Raw genomic sequence first — 19,381 nt, 5'->3', positions numbered from 1 at the left:
CAAAAAAAAGTGCTTACTCAGATTAATAAAACCTGACATCTAGACCTGACCACCTCCTTCAATCTCCAGATCACATTTACTAACACCACAAAACCGCTCTATCCCTCCCCCCCCCCCCCCCACACATATAAATCGATTCCCCTTCACTTTATTACTGACACACCCCACACTCACTTGATTATAACACAATACCTACCCCCCCAAAAATGTAATACTCATGTTTCCCCTCACCTATCTTTCCAACCTTCCTTTGTTTTATTGTTCAGTTTATCTTCTCTTAAACGTTGCATTTCTATGCAGTCCTCTCCTATCTCATCCGTTCTCTCTTTCCTTTTCACCCTTATTTCTTTCCACTTTCTCCAAGGCTGTCTTTGCCCTTGGCTCCATTACCTATTTTTTTTTCTTATCCTTTTTCTTTTGACCAATTTTGTTTTTTCCTACGTTATCTTCAGTTCTTCCTCATTTCTCTTTGTTTTCTTTTTAACTTGTCCCCCACTTGTTTGTGTCTCTTTTCCCCTTTCTCAACAGAGCAGAAAGGGAAAGCTGTGTCTGAGAGACACACACACACACAGGGGGAGGAGGGCTGAGAGAGGGTAGGCTTTCCATTGCATTGAAATTGCACAGCAAAGGGAGGCAAGGCATAGCATAGCATACACACATATCTCTGCATGTGATTAAATGTTTTCAAATCTGCTTTTCATTTGCTCGGGGGGAGTAGCCTTTTTCCCCCCCTTCTTTTCAGCCCATGCATTTATTGAAACCTTTTTACTCTGCTCAAAGGCAACAGCAAGGAGCTGTTTCGCGACCAGATTGGCTTTTTTTCCCCCTTCCCTCTGCTTTTTCTCTAATTCCTCTCTTCCAGCTCAGGCTTGAGGGAGTTTTGCCGGTGCCAGCAGAGAAGTGTGACTGACTGGAGGAGAAGAAAAGCAAGGCAAAAGAATCCAAGACCAGCTGAGGAGAGCTGCAACCTCAGCACCGACTGCATCCCGTCATTAGAAGCAAATTCTGTTTCAGAAAAGCACTTGAACTTGGAATATTTGGTTTTTGGGGGGGTCTTCAGCAGCGCACAGGATCCAAGCTATTTTCTGCCTGCCTTCTTAGAACAGTAAGTCTGTCAATTTGCCATTCTTTTCTTAGACTTCAGGTGGGGTTTTTTTTTTTTTTGCACTTGTCTGCAAATATTTAACCACCCGTGTTTTTCTTGTTGTTGGGCTTTAGAAAATGAACAATGAACCTTGCATAGCATCCACTGGAATCAAATGTACATCCATTTGTTAGTCTCAGTTAATGAAGCGCTTTACCGAAAGCAGCGGCAGTCGTGGCTTTTTTTTTTTTTGAGGGGTTTGTACATCTCTTTCTCCTATTGTTTCCTTTTTCTCAGTGCTTTTGATTTCCTGTTTAATCCTTTTCATAGCCCTGCTCCAGACAAGGGGATGAAACAGTTTTTGTGTGTGTGTGTGTGTTTTTGTTATTATAATAATTTTATTGAAGTTTCCATTTGGCTGGGTGCTTTTTAATTAGAGAAGGAAGCCAGGCACTCAGGCTTTAATCCTGCACTTAAAGGATCTCTCCAGACACTTTCCCATTTATTTATGGTGATCGTTTCACTCTTTAATTGATTAGGATATAGAGAATGCCTCGCCACCCATTAGCTTTACCTGCTCTATTCATTACTAAACAGCAGACTGGGGATCCTAGTCTAAAGCCGGCTCGGACTCTTTCTATTTTGAAATGTGCTTAGCGATCTTTTTTGGGGGTTCAAACTGAACAAGACTTTGAAAATATCACGACAGTTGTTACAAAGATCACCTCATTCTAAATCATAAGCGTTAATGGTTTATTTTTCCACGACTTGGATAGTACCGATGTTGGAGAGCTACAATTAATTTCTTAGACGTGGAAAAGGCAGTCGTCCAAGCCTTTTAGACGGGGTTTGCGCCCGCGGCTGAAAATGGCCCTCCCTCAGTCCAGCGCAACGCGTGTGCTCATCTTTTACGTTGTGCATACTTTTCGCAGAATTGATGAAGGGCGTATCGGAGGAGGGGGGACTGGGAGAGGGGCGGGATAGGGAAATTACGTGTGGATTGGGTTTTCAGGGGGAAAAAAAGCAGGTGCAAAGTTTCTGGCTACTTTGTACTCGTAGGCAGTTTTCAAAAGGGGAAATTGCCCATGTGGATCCTCTGTGCACTTCACAGATAAGGTTTGTGGACTTTCAGACGACTGTCTCCTAAATTTGCACGATTGTCACACCTGGCCATGTAGACTTGGTTTCAAGAAAAATAAGAAGCGTCTTACTCTTGACTTTCGCTGTGGGTGTTCATCCTGTGACTTCTTTGCATGTTGGTAATATAACAAAAAGAAAGATGGTACTTTTTTTTAAGTGCAGTAGCAAAGGCAATCACAGTACTTTATCAAATCATCGTGAGAAACCCGCATATTAGGGACTGAATGTCATCACATTATGACATATTAGCTCAGTCCCTTATTCTAAGTTTTTCTTATTGTCCAGGTACAGGGGGCAGTAAAATAACTTGCATTAAAAAGCGGTGACTGCACCGGTACAGGAACTTATGGAATTCTAACACTAATTTCTGGATTTTTCTTGCACAATAGTACTAGCTGACCATTTGTTCTGATGCTTGCAGAAACCATTATGATTCAGGGTGACGTGTTAGGAAACAGGACAAGGCAAATTGGTTGTGATCTCATCTTTCTCCGATTTTTTTTTCTTACCCATATTTCTTTGCCTCCAGTGAAGAAAACTAGGGGTCTTCCACATGCAGTAACAGATTTGCAAATGAATGTGCACGCTGCTCCGTCTTAGCTGGTATTGGTTTGATGAGAACCTCAGACCGCATGTGTGTACGTATGGTAAGAAGCAGAAAATAAGCACCAAGTCTAGCACACCAAAACTAAAATTAGTTAACGGAAACTTGTAACTGGCTAGACCTTATACCCATTATCTGATTATAACATAAATACTTGGGACTACTTGGGCATTGCCCGAGAAAGGGACCTTAGACGTCCTGATAATTTGAACGTTTAAATTATTTGCTAGCTTTATAATAATAGCTACCAAACTACTTTGCTGCTTTTAAACGCATTTTCTGCCTTCCAGTAAGTAAGTAGCTGAAAAGGCTTATCCAAAATGATGGACAACAAAATAGTTGAGTCCAGGCATTCACTGTGCCCTGCCCTACTGTCCTGAGCATGAGCAACATCGGGCAAGGGGAATATCCCCCCTCTCCACCTCCTTCGGTCCCACTGATGTTGTGAAATTGTAAAGGTAGTTGAAGGATCCAAACTTGGTCATCAGATTGTTAACCAAACAGGTTATTTATGTATTTATTTGGATTTTGGTTTTCAGTAGTAGCTCAAGGTGAGTTAACATTCAGGTACACTGGGTATTGACTGATGGAATGAGTGATGGTCACACAAATGGTAGAGAGAGAGGTAATTTTGAGAAGATTTTTAAGTGATGTCATCAATATGGATACTATTTTAATCCCATTATAAAAGTATCAAGGGGAGCACCCCCCCCCCCAACTTAAGTGCTATTTTATAAGCCATGCCTAAAGTTAAGCGTGATTTATAGAACAGTGCCTAAGTCCCGGGGGGTTGTGTGTAAATTTACACACCTGCATTTGCACCAACAAAAATGTGGTGCAAATGCCCCACCTAAATTTACATGTGGAACCCCCTTATTTTATAATTCCACACGTAACCCAAAACCATGCCTATCATCTGCCCTGAACCGCCCATGACCCCTCCCATTTCTGTGTCCCCCTTTATGCCTAAATTTACACACACAAGCTTGAATCCAATTAGCACCAATAATGGCTTGTTAAAAAGCCAATTATTGGCACTAATTGGCTCATTATTCAATTACATTGCATGTGCAAATTGGGCGCATACCCAAATTTGCATCCACAATTTTTGGTGACTTTTATAGAATTAGGGGGACAGTGGGTGACCCCTCAAACTGTATTTGAGTCTTGGGTTACTTTGCAGCAAATGCATAGCTTTCCAACACTGGAAAATGTATGCATTGTAGGCATTATGGAGTAGATTCTATATATGGCACCTGAAAAATTGGCTGCAAAAATATTTCTGCCTAGGTGTATTCTGCACCTAGATTTAGGCACAGTTTATAGAATACACCTAGCTGGTTTATAGAATATGCCTAGCGGCCATGCCTGTGCCTAACTCAGCATGTCCATTTATACCAAGTAAATCATGGTGTAAATAGTGTCACCTAAGTTAGGTGTCTTCTATTTATTTATTTATTTAGATTTTGCTCACACCTTTTTCAGTGGTAGCTCAAGGTGAGTTACATTCAGGTACTCTGGATATTTCTCTGTCCCAGGAGGGCTCACAATCTAAGTTTGTACCTGAGGCAATGGAGGGTTAAGTGATTTGCCCAGGATCACAAGGAGCAGCAGTGGGATTTGAACTGGCCACCTCTGGATTGCAAGGCCAGTGCTCTAGCCACTAGGCCACTCCCCCCCCCCCCCCCATAACTCTGCATGTAGATTTTCAGAATGCCCACAGTCCGACCATTCCATGCACGTAGCCACACCCTCTTTTTGGAAGTGTGCATTGAATTTACGTGCACCTCTTTACAGAATACACCTAGCAAGATATACGCATAAATTCTAATTATAGCCAATTAGTATCAATAATTGATTTATTTGGCAAATATTAGCATTGATTGGCTTGTTAAGTAATTACATTGCTTGTGCAAATCCAGAATACAAGCAATTTCAGTCGTGCTATATAGAATCCAGGGGCATATGGGAAAGGCATTGACTGCAGTGCCATCTCAAAAGTTGCGGGTGCTAATGTTGAATTGATCCCTCTCCTCCCATAACCACTATAACTATCTTAATCTCCCCTCCCTCCCCCCAAAAAAGGCAGACAAATTACATTTATGTTATGCAGATTATTGGTATGCTAGACTCTGAGTTATATATATCATAGAGCAACTTCCTTTTACAGTAGGGGGAAATTCAGTAAATGGTGCCCAGAGGTAGATGCCAGAGTGATTCACACAAAGGGGGTCTTTTACTAAACCGTGGTTGCATTGTTAGCTTGTGGTAACATCAGCTGGCGGTAAACGCCGAGACACCCGTAGGACTATAATGGGTGTCTTGGCATTTATTGCCAGCTGATTTCTACCGTGAGCTAGAAACACCACTACGACTTAGTAAAAGACCTCCTAAGAGAGTATTCTATAAAGGGAACTGCACAGAGTGCTCTTTGCAGAACACCAACTTAGAGTGGATATCCCACCTAACTAGATACAGCAGTGATGCTTGCTAAGATCTGCTGTATACGCTGGCACGCAACTAATGGCAGTTGGACACATAAACCCTATTTTATAATATTGCACCTAATTTGTGGGATACCCCGATCCACCCATGGCCACACCCCCTTTTGAATTGTGCACTATAAAATGTAAGAGCACCCTTTATAGAATAGGATGAAGGACAGATGTGTGCGTAAACCCAAATTGCTGCCGATTAACACCAAGTATTGATTGTTAATGGCTTATTATCTAGGATGTGGGATCCACGGCCAAATTTATGTGCCCAACTGTGGGTGATCTATGTAGAATCTGGGGGGGATAGTGTCAGGAGTGTAGCCAGATCTTGAAGTGGGGGTCTAGAGCCCAAAGTGAGGGGGCACATTTTGGCCCGCCTCCCCATCACTCCCTCTCTCCCTCCCGCTGCAATGCCACATACCTTGACTGGCGGGGTTCCCCAGCCCCCACCAGCTGAAACGTTTCTCCAGCACTGCTCTCCTTATATTGCCTGCTCTGCTTCTCCTCATGTTGCACATGCTTGATTTTCATGAAATCGAGCATGTGCAAAGTGTCACGCGTGCTCAGTTTCACTAAAACCAAACATGCATGTGGCAAGAAGGAAACAGGGCAGGCAATTTAAGGAGAGTAGTACTGGAGAAACGTTTCAGCTGTTGGGGGTTGGGGACCCCCACCAGCCAAACCAGGGTCCGTGAATCTATTTTGGGGGGGCCCAAGCCCCCATGGCCACCCGTAGCTATGCCACTGGATAGTGTATAGTGTCCATAGAGTGAAAGTGCTGTTAAGTGAAACAAAGTTCTTAGAATATTTATATCAAGCACTGTAAGGTACTTATCTGCACATACTGCTCTTCACAAAATGAAACTGTGCAATTTTGAAAGGAAAATTTCTGTAGAAAATAGTTGTCTATAACTCATGCATGTAACTATCAGACATGCCCCTGACCCAGTCATGCCCCTATCAGGTTCATATGTCCCTTGTGTTCTCTGGAATTTGCATGTACAAATTATAGTATACTGACTAGAGACAGTTATGCGCGTAACTGCCAATTACTGCCAATTAATGATCAATTATTGGCTATAATTGGTGTTAACACCAATTAGCAGATTGTTATGTTATTACTTTATGTTTGTAACTGACCTTATTCTGTGCACTAGTAAGTAACAAAATTAGGGGCAACGCCATACAATGAGGGGGATTGTGAACTATGAAATATTTACATTTTCAAATGATATAGTTATTAGGGCTGCATTTCAAGTAAAACGTTTAATCGTGATTAATCACACAATTAAAGGAATTGCATTTACTTATTTATTTATTTCCCACTGCATCTCCTTGTGATTCTGGGCAAGTCACTTAATCCTCCATTGGCTCAGGTACAAAATAAGCACCTGTATATAATATGTAAACTGCTTTGATTGTAATCACAGACAGGCGGTATATCAAGTCCCATCCCCCTTCCCTTCCTTAAAGGACTGATAATTTCCCTCCCTCCCATCCCTAGATCCAACACCCCTCCCTCTCCTCTTTTCCTAGATCCATTATTCTCTTTCTTTCCTTGGTCTAGTCTCTCTCTCTCTCTCTCTCTCTCTCTCTTTCTTTCCTTCCTCCCCTCTACCTCCATGAGCAGCGACATGAACTTGGTGGTGAGGAACACCAAGCTCTTCTCATGGCTGCTGGAGCTCCTTGCCTTGGCCATAGTTTCCATCAGTTGCTCCTCCTTCTCTGCTCATGGGTCTGCAGCTCACTCCCCTCCACCCACCCGGGGTTCAGCATCTTCCCCTCTTCTTAATGCCCTCTGCTGGTCTACCTTAAAGGTGGTCTTCTATTGGTCCCTGGAAGTAGCAGCATTGCAAACATGCTGCCTGTGGCCTGCCCCAAAGCTTTCCCTCTGGCCTGTACTGCCTCCTCTGGCATTACCTATTTTTTTCTGCATGGATGGAATGGGTCAGAGGGGAATATTTGGATCAAGCTGCAGGCAGCATATGTGGAACACTGCCACTGGCAAGGATCAACAGAAGACCATCTTTAAGGTAGACTGGCACAGGGGTGGGTGATGTTGAAACGCAGGTGGGGGAGGAAGGTGTCAGATTGCGCCGAGGACAAGGGTTGGTAGTGGAAGAGAGTATAAGAGATGTATGGAGGAGACAGGAGGTGCTGCAATGCGATTCATTTTTTAAAATCACGATTAACGATTGATGCGTTAATTGCGCAGTTAACTGTGTTTAAAATGCAGCCCTATTACTACTACTACTACTTATAATTTCTATAGCGCTACTAGACATACGCAGCACTTAATAGTTATGTCTTTCTATATATAAACACAAATGACAACCAGAGGATGATTTTCAAAGGCACATCTGTTTCATGTTCACTTTATTGTATTTATAAATTATTCATCATCCCACATCCGTGGATAAATCAGCATTTTACATGCAGAAATGACTTGTTAGAAGATTGTCTATGTCCAGGTCACATCTGCGTAAGTTTACCCCCTGGTTGAAGAGGCATTCCTGCGGATGGGGTTGGGACGGGGTTTGCACTTATGCACATACCACCAAATTCTATAACTGGTGCCCAAACTGAGGTACAGGATTGGGCACCCAGTTAGAAAACAGAATGTTATGTGCATAACATATTTGACTAATTGGCACTAAATTATCAATAAATACTAATAATTGGCATTAAAAATGTCTAATTGGCATTAATTTGCTATTGCATGCAAAACAGACTTACACCCTCATTCTATAAACAGTGCGTCTATCTTCTTTCATGCACAAATGCAAAGGGGTGTTAATGAGGGAGGGGAATTGGCATGTCAGGGAAATTCTGATTATTCTTGCGCCCTTTTTATAGAATAGTTGCATTTACATGCCCAACTGCCAAGTTTAGGAGCCGCTACTTACGTCAGCCATAGTCATTGCATACGTGGTTGTGCCTAAAGTCTAGCGCGGAACTGTGGACTTATGCTGGTATTCTATAAAAGTTTTGGCACACAACTCTGCGGCTATAGAATACTAGCTTCGTACCTAGTTTGTTGGTGCCTAACTTTTTACTGGCTCAAATGGAATTTACCCCATGGGGGTAATTATGTAAGGAGCCATGTAGATGTAGGCAGCATATACACATGAAAATGCCAGTTTTCTAGTTGTTTAGTCATGTATGTGAACACATTTGGATATTAACATAGTAACATAGTAGATGATGGCAGAAAAAGACCTGCACGGTCCATCCAGTCTGCCCAACAAGATAAACTCATATGTGCTACTTTTTGTGTATACCCTACCTTGATTTGTACCTGTCCTCTTCAGGGCACAGACTGTATAAGTCTGCCCAGCACTATCCCCGCCTCCCTACCACCAGCCCCGCCTCCCACCACCGGCTCTGGCACAGACCGTATAAGTCTGCCCAGCACTATTCCCGCCTCCCAACCACCAGTCCCGCCTCCCACCACCGGCTCTGGCACAGACCGTATAAGTCTGCCCAGCACTATGCCCGCCTCCCAACCACCAGCCCCGCCTCCCACCACCGGCTCTGGCACAGACCGTACAAGTCTGCCCAGCACTATCCCCGCCTCCCAACCACCAGCCCCGCCTCCCACCACCGGCTCTGGCACAGACCGTACAAGTCTGCCCAGCACTATCCCCGCCTCCCAACCACCAGCCCCGCCTCCCACCACCGGCTCTGCCACCCAATCTCGGCTAAGCTCCTGAGGATCCACTCCTTCTGAACAGGATTCCTTTATGTTTATCCCACGCATGTTTGAATTCCGTTACTGTTTTCATTTCCACCACCTCCCGCAGGAGGGCATTCCAATAATGACAATAATCCAGAGTGCAGTATTCCGTAAGTACATCCATATTTTCTGTAGTGTGTACTTTGCAGGTAGAGGCCAACCATGGATTTGGCATTGAAACTAACCCGAAATCCAGGTTTGTTTTGTGCTGAAAATGCTACCATACTTTCAGCAGAAACTGAAGCTCTCCCCCTCCTCCCAACCCACCTGCAATCACTCTCCACTACGGCTGCGTCCCCTGCCTCCACCCCCACCCTGCAGAAAATGGGTTGCACAGCCACCATCACCAGGCTGCCTGACCACCCTGTAGGCCCTCTCCAAGCTACCTTAGCAAACCCTGTGGTCTAGTAGCCTCTTTGGGGGCAGGAGCAGAATCCAGTCGTTTTTGCCCACTGCTGCTGTTGAGTCAAGATGGCTGCCAAGACTTCTTGTGGCAGCCACAGGAGATCCCAACATCCATTCTGAGGTTGGCACCCAGGAGGGATGTGGGCAGGGAGGGCAAGTTGTTTTCAGTTTCATCTTCGGTTCCGGTCAAAACTAAGCAGTGAATTTCAGCCATGGATCCAGTTTCAGCTGGAACCAAAATCACTTGTTTCAGTTGGCCTCTGCTCTGTTTGCAGGTGTGTGCTCACATGGGTAGAATCTGAGTAGACCATGGGCAGGTTGCATATTTATGTTCATAAGCTACAGAATACTATAGGTGACACACATGTCCTTTGTGTTCAGGAGTAGGCTAATGGCAATTGCAGTGGGCTGAGAACTGGAGGGAACTGGGTTTGATTCCCACTGCAGCTCCTTGTGACCCTGGGCAAGTCACTTAACACTCCATTGCCTCAAGTACAAAAACCTCGATTATGAGCCCACTACAGAAACAGTGACTGTATGCAATATGCAAACTACTTTGGCTGTACCACAGAAAGGCAGTATAACAAGAATCTAATACACATTTGGGTGTGAGTACTTACTAGCTTTATGTGCTCATGTCTACATGTATATACCTGGTTATGCTAGTATTCTATCAGGGAAAGTAGGCTTTTTATAATAGGTTCCACATTAGTGTCCCATTACAGAATTACCCACACACTTTTGAAAATTTGTGTGTTTGTTCATAATTTAATCCGGAAAATCTGTGCAGCCCAGAGATCAGGTGTAAATGTGTTCATATAGTTTTCCTGCAGAAGTTTTTAAACAGAGTTATGTAGTTACTTTTGCTTGAAAATCCAGCAAAGTCCACATAAAGTTAAATCTGAGAGATTGAATCACACGCCACATACCTTGGCTTAGGAGTGAGGTTCATTACTATCATGGTATGAGAAAAAACCAGCTCATTTGCAAACATTGTCCAGGAGAAAAGTATGCAAGTTAGTTTTACCCATGCATTCACTTAAAAAAAAAATCCCCTCCAGTTGCTATTACAGAGACAAATGAAGCTGAAATATTTCAACTTCCTTCTTCCTCTGTAGCAGGGGCGTAGTCAGACCTCACGGTGGGAAGGAGCCAGAGCCCGAGGTTGGGGGCACATTTTGAGTGCCGCCCCCACAACCATGCCTCGCCTCCTCGCACCCCCACCACCTTGCCTCACCCCCTCACAAACAAATACCTTTCCTGGCAGGGGTCCCCAACCCCCGCCAGCCGAAGCCTTCTTCAGCACGGTCTCTGGTGCAGCCGCATTCGCTGCCTGCCCCTGCTCTTCTTGCTCTTCCTGAGCCCGAACAAAATTTGCGGGGGCCCAGGCCCAGGCCCCCGTAGCTATGCCCCTGCTCTGTAGTAAAACTTGTGTGTCTCCCTAATTGAATGAATTTCTAACATGAATTAGTTCTAAGTACATAAGTATTGCTTTACTGGGACAGACCGAATGTCCATCAAGCCCAGTATTCTGTTCAACAATGGCCAATCCAGGTCACAAGTACCTGGTTATGTTCTATAACTTACTTAGGGCTCCTTTTAGAAAGCGGCGGTAGGCCCATCGCAGACTTGCAGCTCACTAAACAGAAAGCACTGTCAGGCTACCACAGAAGCCCGGCGGTACTTCCCACCTCAGCACGCAGTCATATCTGGGTTTACCCAGCATAATCGGGCAGTGGGTGGCAGTAAGGGCTTCCCTCGAAATGGCCATGCGGCAAGTGCTTTACTTGCCATACAGCCATTTCCTGCAGAAAAGAAAGACTACCCTTTTAACAGCCACAGTAAAAGGGGGCCTGGGTGCGCATCACAAGAACACACTGACGCCAGCGCAGGCCCCCTTTTCCCACAGCTTGGTAGAAGGGGCCCTTAGCAAATTGTAAGCAATGGGGAGGTGAACCCGGAATCGCGGCAGCGCCAATCTGAAGCCACCACATTCCTACAATGGTGGTGCTCTGAGCAGCTTCATCAGTTGCATGGGTCTAAAGCCAGCCATGTTAGTCAGCACTCTGTTGTTTGCGCTTCATGGCCTTGGAAAGCCTTAGCAGATCTGAAGCCTCTGCTCTTTCACCAGTTGCAGATCAGCAGGGAGCACCCTGCTTCCCACCTTCTGTTTCCTGAGAAGAAAAAACTAACTAGCCCACCTGATTATAAGGTTGAACGTGTTCAAACCAGAAAATATCATTGCTGCCAAATTAAATGGCAAGAAAAGTCCACAATATATTGTCAGCCACTACAAACTACTACACAGAAGTAACATAACACATTCAGCATGTGTGAACCTTATTATAAAAATCCTAGGGAAACATAAAACCTAAAAATCAAATGTTCTCTTTGTGGTCCAGCAGAGGTTTTTTGGTTTTTTAAAAAAAAACTTCTTCCAAGCCTTGTCTGCTTCTTGCCTAAGGCTGCTAACTGGGTCCAGATTCACAGGACAGGGTTGATCCAGTCTTGAGTTTACCCCAGTGCATGCTAGGACTTGTCTTGCTTTTCTTAGGTAATGCAATGGGAAAATCAACAGGGTAAACCAGAACTGGATCAGCCCTGTCCTGCGAATCTGGATCTAGTTGGCAGCCTTATTCTTGCCTCCAGAGCCAGCATTAGGAGGGTGCACTGCAAAGACGACAGTTGCCTTGAGTTCCCAGGCTACGGGGGGGGGGGGGGGGGGGGGGAGGTTCCTAAACCTATCTGAATCCGCACCCTGCTGGTGGGCGTTTGGCCCCTCCTAAATTCCTGCCCTTAGTGCAGGAACTAGGGGAAATCAGAACTACAAGCCCTGCATGCAAGGGGGGTAAACCCAGGACTGGATCAATCCTTTTGGGTGAATCTAGATCCAGTTGGCAACTCTAGTCCTGGTAAACATCAGCCCTACCTGCTTCCCTGCTTCTCACTTACGCCTGTCTATTCCAAATGGCAGTGCTTCAGAACTGCAAGTTGAGATATGAAATCAGGGCACAATTCCCAGATGGAGAGATCATTTCCTGATATCTTTTCTTCTCTCAGCGTACCCCCCGCCCCTCCGAGAAAATGATCAATCACTCGTTACAAAAAGTTACTGTAGAGGTTTGAGCTTTCACCTTCTGTTCTGCCCTATAACTATGGATGCAAAAACAACATAACTCACAGTTGTAGCATTCAAAAGGAAGACACAACAGATTGTAAAGTCCACCCGTGTGTTTAGTTGGTGCAGCCGCTCCCTCCTCCTCACGTTCCAGTTGCAGATCGGGAATCGGTTCTCCCTGGGAAGTGTGGTTGATGGAACTTATTGACTGTGGGTTGGTTTTGTTGTCAGCTCACAATGAAGGGAGGGCGAAGGTGTGATAACCAGTGTTATATAGTAACTAAGTAAATGTAACTCATAAAGGTTTTTATCACTTTTGGTTGTAAAGAAGTACAGGAAACATTTGTTACTTTCACATTATGCCTTTGTATCGCACCATGGTGCCACTGCACCTCGAATATTGTGTTCAATTCTGGTCACCACATCTCAAAATATATAGTGGAATTAGAAAAGGTGTAGAGAAGAGCGACGAAAATGATAAAGGGGATGGGACGACTTCTCTATGAGGAAAGGCTAAAGCAGCTGGGGTTCTTCAGCTTGGAGAAAAGACAGCTGAGGGGAGATATGATAGAGGTCTATACAATAATGAGTGGAGTGGAACGGGTAGACATGAATCGTCTGTTTACTCTTTCCAAAAATACTAGGACTAGGGGGCATACAATGAAGCTACAAAGTAGTAAATTTAAAAAGAATTGGTGAAAATGTTTCTTCACTCAACGTGTAATTAAACTCTGGAATTCATTGCCAGAGAATGTGGTAAAGGTGGTTAGCTTAACTGGGTTTAAAAAAAGGTTTGGACAGCTTCCTAAAGGAAAAGTCCATAGACCATTATTAAAATGGACTTGGGGAAAATGCACTGCTTATTTCTGGGATAAGCAGCATAAAATGTTTTGTACTTTTTTGGGATCTTGCCAGGTATTTGTGACCTGGATTGGCCACTGTTGGAAACAGGATGCTGGGCTTGATGGACCTTTGGTCTGTCCCAGTTTGGCACTACGTATGTACTTATGTACCAATTTTTACTACTTACTAAGTTACATCTGATATTTGCAGTTAAAAGTAAAACGTAAAAGCAGAAGTGAGATGAAAATGAGAATTCCTCAGTAAACCAAATGAAACTGAAAAACCTGGAACAGGATTTTGCGATTGTAAAACTGATCATGCAAACAGTGTATCATTTCATCTTAAATGTTGTTGTTCAGTGAATATAGCGTATGAGAACAGTGGAGTTGCCTGTTTTTATTGAACTGGTTACTGGTGTCCAGCTAGATAGAACAGTGATGAGTTGGGTCACTTTGAAGCGTAGACAAAGCTGAAGCTGGTTGCAATTCTTGGTGAACAGATATATCACAACAGACTGCTGATTATTCCATGGAAAATTTTACATTGGGGTGACTGTCCACCAGATTGATAAGAGTCTTTAGAGAGGAAGTCTGTTTGTCTGACCTTAAGACTGAAGGGCTCCCACACATTTGATGTTCTTGCATCAGTTCTCCAAGATATTCAGACAGAGTTTGTCATCAGATGAAAAATTGTTAGAGCATCAACAGACAATGATTCCAACTTTGTGAAACCCTTCTCTGTAATTGGACAGCATGACAATGATAATGGAGATGAAGATGAAGTTTTAGGTGGTGAATGAGACCACACTACTTCTAATGTAGATCACAATTACAATGACGACGATAAAGTATTTTTCGCTATATGGAAATGAAGTGTTTCAGTCAGAGATTCCCTTGATCAATATCTGGAGAATTGGTCAGAAGATTTCAGTAATATTTCAGCCTGTCCTAATTTGAAGGATTTTTTAAAATCACACTGAGCAATCCACGTCCTGCTAGTACAGTTATTGAAGATCTTTTTAGCTGTGCTGGTTTAATAATGATTCACAAGCGCACTCGCATGACTGACAATCATTTTCAAAATTTAGTTTTATTAAAAGCAACTGGATTGAACTGTAGAGCAATAAAGTTGTTGGGATTAAAATGTTAACAATAGTAGCATTCATTGTAGTTATGGTACTTTTACTTTTTACTCAAGAAGTATTGTATTAGACAATAACTTTTTTACTTTCACATGTTAATTGTTCTAGGGGCCCTTTTAATAAGCCGCGTAAGCATATATGCGTGCCCAACACACGTCAAAATGGAGTTACCACACAGCTACCACATGGCTCTTGCGGTAATTTCATTTTTGGCGCACGTCCAATACACGCAGCTGAAAAATCATTTTTATTTTTTGCCACGCATATCGGACGCGTGCCAAGTTGCATTTGGTGCATGTAGGTCATTACGCCAGGTTACCGCGTGAGACTTTACTGCTAGGTCAATGACTGGCGGTAAGGTCTCAGACCCAAAATGGAGGCAGGGCAATTTTCATTTTGCCATACGTCCATTTTTGGCAAAAATGGCTTCTCCTACATAAGCGCACAACTATGGAATAGGCTCCCAAAAGCTGTGAAAACAATCCACAACCACTTGAACTTCAGGAAATCACGAAAAACCAACCTCTTCAAAAAGGCCTACCCCAACGACCCCACGTAACCCTCTTCACCTACCAACACAGCATGACTATGATCGAACAGGACATCACGCAATCTTCATCCATTCCGACCCTCCACTTATACAATCACTATACAACTTTGTATTTGTTATCCACCGACTGGGCAAACACCTTTGACGGTACTACGTAAGCCACATTGAGCCTGCAAATAGGTGGGAAAATGTGGGGTACAAATGCAATAAATAAATAAGGCCCTTTTTACTGGCACGCTGAAAAATGGATTGGCGCGCAGTCAAACCCGCGCCTACACTACCGCAAGCCATTTTTCAGCACACTTTAGTAAAAGGACCCCTTAATGTGTTCTTCACTGTACTTTTACTTAAGTATTAAAAATACATTTATTTTTACTTAAGTACTTTGAACAACACTGGTGATAATACAGGTTTATTTAAGCGTTCAAGACCAGCATAGAATCTTTCTTTCTTTCTTAATGTAGCTTACAGTTAACTTATGCAGACAATTAACCTGGGGTGGTGGAAACAAGTGACAAATATGTTCTCAGCTAGAAGACATTTGGCTGACATCTATGGGCCAATGCTCACAACCAAATGTAGGCGCTACAGGTGATTAGCGCCGGACTAGCACCAGCATTAGTGAAAGCAGAATGCTCAGCGGCTCTAGCATGGGAGACAACATGCACCCCAAAGAATAGTGCAAATAGCTTGCTAATGCAGTCAAATAGACATTAATGAGGTCATTTCCCCTCCCAATGCTCAGAGAACAGCGCACAAAACAAAGCCACCTTACTGCTGAGAGTATAACGCCAGCTCAGAGTAGGCATTAGGGTGTTTGAAGAGAGGATTTTTCATGATCCTTTCTTTAAAATCTGCTGGGTTTTATATCATTGGGAAGCAGAAGGAAGCCCCTAAGCACTGGTAGTGAGAGTTGAATGTGTGCCAGTCACAGCAAACCCAAAAGTGAAAGTGTGTGGAGGAGTGGCCTAGTGGTTAGAGTGGTGGACTTTGGTCCTGGGGAACTGGGTTCAATTCCCACTGCAGGCACAGGCAGCTCCTTGTGACTCTGGGCAAGTCACTTAACCCTCCATGTACCCCAGGTACAAATAAGTACCTGTATACAATATGTAAGCCACATTGAACCTGCTATGAGTGGGAAAGTGTGGGGTACAAATGTAAGAAAGAAAAAAAAGCACACACTGGTGCCAGTGTCCTGCATTTAAATATGTCTTCCAAGTTAAAAAAAAATTGAAATGCTTATATTTAAAGACACAAAAAGCAGATGCCAATGTTTGCCTCCCTTTTGGATTTGCAAGGTGCACAGGAGCTGAGCTTACCATGAAAACTCTTGTGTGCATGCACCAAGCATGTTCCCCCTTGCTTTCACTCTTAGAGCATGCATTTGAGTATCATTTCCTTTGAGCATTGGTGAGCTAGGTTTCTGTGCTGTTCCAGTGGTATGATTCCTGCGCTGTTGGCTTACCGCGGGATTTCTGAGTATCGACCCATTAGTGAGCGCAGCTAATATTTATACACTAACCTGAAGGCATAGGAGAGTCCCTGGGTGTGGCAGGTTCAGGAAGGGGCCCTCACTGTTCAGGTTTCAGGATTGCATACTTCATTCTCACTGTCTCTGTCTTACCTTTCTGATTTACAGCTGATTTTGCTGTCTTTCTCTCTTCTATTCCATCACTCTCCTTCTTTCCTTCTAGTTTCCTAACTGTCTTTTAATGTCAGCTAAACTTTTAAAGTTGCACACATCAGGGCATAGCCAGACACCCAATTTTGGGTGAGCAGAACAACTTCACCTTGTCCCATAAGTGATTTGGTATCTCCCTCTCTCACCTGCATGCCCTATGATCTCTCAAACATCCCCCTCCCCCGCATGCATTTTAAATAGCAGATTTTCACTGGCAGTGAGCAGCAAATAATACACGCTGCTCATGTTGGCCCCACAGCCTTCCCTCTGATGCATCTTCCTGTTTCCACATAGGTGGGAATACATCAGAGGGAAGGCTGTGGGGTCAGTGCGAGCAGTATGTATCAGTCACTGCTCGCAGCAAGTGAAGATCTGCTATTTAAAAGGTATGCTGGAAGGACAGTTGTTGCTTTGGGATCCCTGCCAGCCACAAATCATAGGTGTGCCGCTACTGGATGGGCCTGAGCCCAAAGTGGGTGGGACTGGGCCCACCCTTGGCTACGCCACTGGCACACATAACTGGGAGCCCAGCCCATGTGTATGCACCACTTGCAGTTATGCAGTATGGGGGAGATTCTACATATGGTGCCTAAACAATCTACGCAGAAAAATTTTTCGACTAGGCGTATTCAATTAGCTGTACCTAGATTTAGTCAGGGATGGATTTAGTTGTGAGAACTGTGAGTTTATCTAGATTTTAACCTCTCTCTGTTTGGATAGTAACATAGTAGATGACAGCAGAAAAAGACCTGCATGGTCCATCCAGTCTGCCCAACAAGATAAACTCATATGTGTATACCTTACCTTGATTTGTACCTGCCTTTTTCAGGGTACAGACCGTACAAGTCTGCCCAGCAGTATTTCCCGCCTCCCAACCACCAGTCCTGCCTCCCATCACTGGCTCTGGCACAGACCGTATAAGTCTGCCCTCCACTATCCTCGCCTCCCAACCACCAACCTCTCTTCCCCCACCTGCTCCACCACCCAATTTCGGCTAAGCTTCTGAGGATCCATTCCTACTGCACAGGATTCCTTTATGCATATCCCACGCATGTTTGAATTCCGTTACCGTTTTCATCTCCACCACCTCCCGCGGGAGGGCATTCCAAGCATCCACCACCCTCTCCAGCGTACGCAACTTCTGTTGCTCCTGAGTTCCTGAGGCCGATCCCAGAACCAGGAGAAACAAAGACTGAGCCAAATGGAAACGCGATAGCACCTTAGGCAAAAAGGAAGGGACTGGCTGAAGTACCACTCATTCTTTAGAAAATTCCAGGAATGGGGATCTACAGGAAAAAGCATGGTGGAAATCACAGGAGCCGAAAAACCCCTCTTAGCTAGACGAGCTTGTTCAAGAGCCAAGCCGTAAGACAAAATCGAGCTGGATCTGGGTGACGTACTGGGCCCTGTACCAACAAGTCCTTGAGAACTGGAAGACGAAGAGGCGTCCCCACCGCCAGACGTTGTAGATCTGCGTACCAAGGCCGGCGAGGCCAGTCTGGAGCCACCAAGATGACCGGTCCCTCGTGCTCCTCGATCCTCTGTAGGAGACGACCTATTAGTGGCCATCTTTCATTATGTTTCCTGTATGGTTGGGTTAGTGATTGAATGGTAAGATAGCTATGTCTCGGACTATGTCTTTGAGTGTATTCCTTGTATGATTGGCATAGTGTTTATATGGTAAGCTAGTTAATTCTTCCTGTCTACAAATGGTGTTCCTTTCTGTTTCTTCTTGTTTTTAAATTTTAAATTGTAAACCTGATGGAAGATGAAAGGGACACGGTCACAAGTATGGTGTCCAATATATGGCCAGCTATATGGGTGGGTCTGTGGAAGGGGTGAAATAGTTGAAGACTATGGACAAGATCAGAAAGGTCAGTGCTAAACAGGGCCAATGGATCTTCCATATGAATGCTAAAGTCCTTTTGTGGATTAGGAATTGGTTATTGGGCAAAAAGCAGAGGGTAGGGTTAAATGGCTATTTTTCAATGGAGGACGGTGAATAGTGGAGTGCCACAGGGATCTGTACTGGAACTGGTGCTATTTAACATAATTATAAATGATCTGGAAATCAGATCAAGTGAGGTGATTAAATTTGTAGATGACACAAAACTATTCAAAGTTGTCACAACACGTGGACTGTGAAAAATTGCAAGAAGACCTTAGGAAACTGAAAGACTGGGCATCCAAATGGCAGATGAAATTTAATGTGGACAAATGCAAAGTGATGCACATTGGGAAGAATAATGTGAATCATAGTTACCTGATGCTAGGGTCCACCTTAGGAGTCAGCACCCAAGAAAAAGATCTAGGTGTATTGTAGACAATATGCTGAAATCTTCTGCCCAGTGTGCAGCATCAGCCAAAAAAGCAAACAGGATGCTAGGAATTATTAGGAAAGGAATGGTAAATAAGACCAAGAATATTATAATGCCTCAGGTCACCGTATCTCAAAAAAGATATAGCGGAATTAGAAATGGTTCAAAGAAGAGCAACCAAAACGATAAAGGGGATGGAACTCCTCCCATAAGAACAAATGCTAAAGAGGTTTGGGCTCTTCAGCTTGGAAAAGAGACAGCAGAGA

At 44.0% G+C, this 19,381-nt stretch overlaps 1 protein-coding gene across 2 annotated transcripts in view; it reads left to right on the top strand.

Annotated features, from left to right (window-relative positions):
• Positions 1-661: 661 nt before the first annotated feature.
• Positions 662-19,381, top strand: part of NTN3 (netrin 3) — a 273,099-nt gene continuing 254,379 nt past the window's right edge. For both annotated transcript variants that reach the window (XM_030213328.1, XM_030213327.1), the window contains exon 1: positions 662-1,105. The gene's annotated coding sequence lies outside the window, so the exon portion shown is untranslated. The remainder of the gene's footprint in view (positions 1,106-19,381) is intronic.

The sequence above is a fragment of the Microcaecilia unicolor genome, chromosome 8 (genome assembly GCF_901765095.1).
Source record: "Microcaecilia unicolor chromosome 8, aMicUni1.1, whole genome shotgun sequence".
Taxonomy (NCBI): Eukaryota; Metazoa; Chordata; class Amphibia; order Gymnophiona; family Siphonopidae; genus Microcaecilia; species Microcaecilia unicolor.
Note: the sequence above shows the minus strand (reverse complement) of the source record. Positions and strands in the feature narration are given on the sequence as shown.